This window comes from Mytilus californianus, unplaced genomic scaffold (assembly GCF_021869535.1).
Source record: "Mytilus californianus isolate M0D057914Y unplaced genomic scaffold, xbMytCali1.0.p SCAF_4, whole genome shotgun sequence".
In the NCBI taxonomy this organism is placed as follows: domain Eukaryota; kingdom Metazoa; phylum Mollusca; class Bivalvia; order Mytilida; family Mytilidae; genus Mytilus; species Mytilus californianus.
Window position 1 is genome coordinate 20,277,036 of NW_026262690.1, and position 4,044 is coordinate 20,281,079.

At 33.4% G+C, this 4,044-nt stretch overlaps 1 long non-coding RNA gene across 1 annotated transcript; it reads left to right on the forward strand.

Moving 5' to 3' along the window:
* The first annotated feature begins 522 nt into the window (after window positions 1-522).
* On the forward strand, window positions 523-2,741 carry LOC127737649 (uncharacterized). Its single transcript, XR_007999734.1, has 2 exons — window positions 523-620; window positions 1,759-2,741. It is a non-coding gene; the product is annotated as an uncharacterized LOC127737649 (long non-coding RNA).
* The last annotated feature ends 1,303 nt before the right edge of the window (window positions 2,742-4,044 follow it).

Genomic DNA, 4,044 nt, shown 5'->3' on the forward strand with positions numbered 1-4,044 from the left:
CAAAAACCGTAAATTTACAGCAAATTAATATACCAATGACATTTATGTCATTTATATAAAGATGTTTTGAAAGTGTTAAAATTCGCCAGATACAAATCAACTATGGAGCATATATCTTTTACGAAAAAAAATGTTTATGCTTTAAATCTTGATTTTTGTTTCAATTTAAAACAAACGTATTAAAATCTATACTAGGAATTTAAAGGAATATCATGGGGCAATTAATTTACTGCAAAGTCATTTAAAGACTGAGAAACACAGACGGGAGTGTGGTGGGGTCGGGGAGGGGGATTCGACTGAGGTGAATTCAGGTACCCCTTTGGAGAAAGCAACTCAACTACTGGCGTGGTTGGACTGCTAGAATCTGACAAATAAAATCCGGTGATAAGTCACAATTGATGATATCACAAATGAGGAAAGGAGGACGGGCACGTGGTTAAAACAAATTATACTTTTACATATCCGTGGCATCTGTCACATATTGAAGTAATATAATACTTCCATTGTCACAAAAATATAACATACACATCCGATTGTAAACAAAACAAGATTCCGTCCGTAAAACTTTCGAAGAGATTAGTTCAACTTTATCATTCAAACACTTCGTATCGTATCAACTGGTAAATATAATTATTTTCTTGCTGAAATTTTGCTACACAAATATGGAAAGTTCAATACCAAGTCAGGAATATGACAGTTGTTTTCCATTAGTTTGATGTGATTGAGCTTTTGATTTTGCTATTTGATAAAAGACTCTGTTTTGAATTTTCCTTGGAGTTCGGTATTTTTAGGTCATTTGTCGTAAAGTTCAATTTTCAATCGAACACCTTCCTCATTATGAAAAATAACGATTGAAGACCGTAGTCTAGTATCCTTTATTTCATGCTCAATGGGATATATGCTATCAGCAAGTTCAATGTGATAGATGCTATCGAAAATTTCAATCTGCAAGATCAATGGGATAGATGCTATCGGCAGGTTCAATGGAATAGATGCTGTCGATAAGTTCATAGATGCTATCGGCAAGTTCAATGGGCTATATGCTATTGGCAAGTTCAATGAAATAGATGCTATCGACAAGTTCATAGATGCTATCGGCAAGTTCAATTGGATAGATGTTATCGACAAGTTCAATGGGATAGATGATATCGACAACTTCCTAGATGCTATCCATTCGGCAAGTTCAATTGGATAGATGCTATCGATAAGTTCAATGGGAAAGATGTTATCGACAAGTTCAATGGAATGAATGTTATCGACTAGCTCATAGATGGTACCCGCAAGTTTAATGGAAAAGAGGCTATCGACAAGTTTAATTGGATAGATGCTATCGACAAGTTCAATGGAAGAGGGACGAAAGATACCAGAAGGACATTCAAACTCATAGATCGAAAACAAACTGACAACGCCATGGCCAAAAATAAAAAGACAAACAGACAAATAATAGTACATACTTTATGATAGAATAGATGCTATTCAAGTTCATTGATACCAATACCCAAAATTCAATCGGATAAATGGATAGTATCCAAACTTTGAATTTGTAAGTAAAAAAACAACATCCAAATAGCAGAACATTCCCTATCTCAAACGAAAATAAAAATAAGTCGGCGAGAGACATAGTTCTAAAAAAAACCTAAGCTCAGAATGAGGAATACTTGTGAATATTTCTTTTTACAGTTTAATCTTTTTTATAACGTTGAACGAAGAGGTGAACCTTGATTGTATTTCCTTTTGACAGATTCTTTTATTTTTTAGTATCCACAGCAGATTCACGATGTCCCTTGATTAACCCTGAAACAAGATTTGAATTGCTGGTATTGATGTTAGTGACTTTGAAAGAAGAATTGTTGAGCTTTTGACTTTGGAAAAGATTGTGCAGAGAAAATTGCGTTTCCGTCCTTTTATTTCGCCCATCGGCCGTCTTAAGTGGTTGAGTCTCCATAAGTGATCATAAGTAGCAACTTCTACTGTCTATTGTGAAATTTCAAGAGCACGATAAGTTCTCATTTTTCCAGCAGTTGAACTGAATGCATTAGGACTGATCGACAGTATTGAAGATGTCCTGCAAAACTTTGATGAATCCAAGTGTACTAAACACTGTTGGTTTACCCGTTTTTGCTCTTTTGTCCGAGATGGTAATAAATGTGAATTTTCCGTCGTTATCTAACGATTCATACAGATGCCGATAAATATCAATACCATGCTTTATGAAAACTTTTAGTTTGGTTCAAACTTGCATCAAACCTTATTGACAGTTGCAGTTAGTTTAAAACAAAACTTTATACAACAAAAAGAGATGACTTCAATTTTTCCATTGTGAAATTTCCATTTATAAGTACCAACAACCTGGATTTCTCAAAGTTAATATGATATTACAGAGTTTCATATAACAGTTTCCTTGATTGCTGGTCGCTGATTACAAGAAGCTACTGAACCAATGCTATTTAATGTGGATCATTGGTATATATTTCCTCAAATAACATTTTCTTATACTCTGCCATAATTAAGATTTTTCCATGCTTTTTTTAAAAACGTTATAAAAAGCGTGGGTCACTCGCCGCCGTGCTATTTTTCAAGCTACAAATCGTGCAAAATTGCCCAAATTTGCATAGATTGTTCATGAAAAAACAGTTTTTTGTGTATAAAAAGAAATCTATGAGATAAAATTTTAGAATATAAAATATGAGAAAATAGGTTTTAAAATATGCTTTTAAGAATAAAAAAAAAATTGGTGTCACTGACCTTGTTTTCTTGCTACACGTAAAAATTGAAAATTTCTCTATCATTCCTAAGTTTATAAAAATTTTACACTTTGAGTTATCTCCCCTCAAATGGCTAAGTTGACAATTTGATTCGAACAAACACAGACATTTGGTAATTGATAAATCAGTCTGAATAATGCAACAAATCACTTATTTGTCTTTATTCCAATAAACAGCTTAACCCATGAATTGCCAACCTGTCTCAAAATTTTCCATTTTAAGCAAATAACTAGTATTGAGAACTACTATTTTACAATCCAAGATGGCAGTATACAGTTAATCTTCCTTAATTTTATATAAAATGAAAGTTGTTATGTCTTGGTAAGAGTCAACAAACAAAAAGATCATACCAAAACCAAAATGGCGGCCGTCCTTTTCAACTTTTCTTGCATTTTGTCAACAAAATATATAAACGATCACCAAACGCCTTGGTCTTTAAAAACCACCAAGAGTCTTGGTAAGTTTTACAAACGACATAATGAATAGACTGGCCGTTACAGAGCTATATGTTTCAAAGATAGCACGGATATTTTCCGTTTGTGGTAGTCATGTACAATCTTGTCCTCTTTTCTGCCTTTATAACTTATCACCGAATGCGACTTATCGCCTTTTTTTTTTACTTATCATGAGGAACACTATGTATGTACATGGGGTGCACTAGTGGAGCAGGAAAAGTATGTTCTTTCAAAGCCGAGCTAACCCTAACTTGGGCCAACCTTAACAAACAAATACTTGGTGTCGATGTGATTTTTACGTGTGTTTTCACGAAGTCAAATATATTTTTGTTTGCGTGCGTATACAGCTCTTTCCTCACCGAGAAGGAAAAGCTCATATATTTCATAGAAAGAACGAATCAAATTTATCAATTTGAAATTAACGAAATGTTGTCATTTTCCTAAAAAAAAATGTGTCAGGGATAAAGATGTCATAAATTATTATTGGTCAAACTTTGACCAACATTATTACAAATAAAGAGATATATATTGGAATATCATTCCATCTGCAGAAATAATATTAAAACTGTGCTCTGTAAGGAAATGTTGAATTATTTAAAAAAAAAAGCAGAATCTTATACAGTTTTGGTTTAAGAACAAACGTGTATATTAAGTTTCTTTAAAAATTTTAGCCCCCCCCCCCCCCCACCCCTCCCCCCCAAAAAAAAGAAAGAAGAAATGTGAAATACCATGATCTCAAAACTTTATACATGGACCATTATATGGTGTATTAATCCCTGCAAAGTATCGTAAAAAAAAATGCCGGAAATTGTTTCATTAAGAAG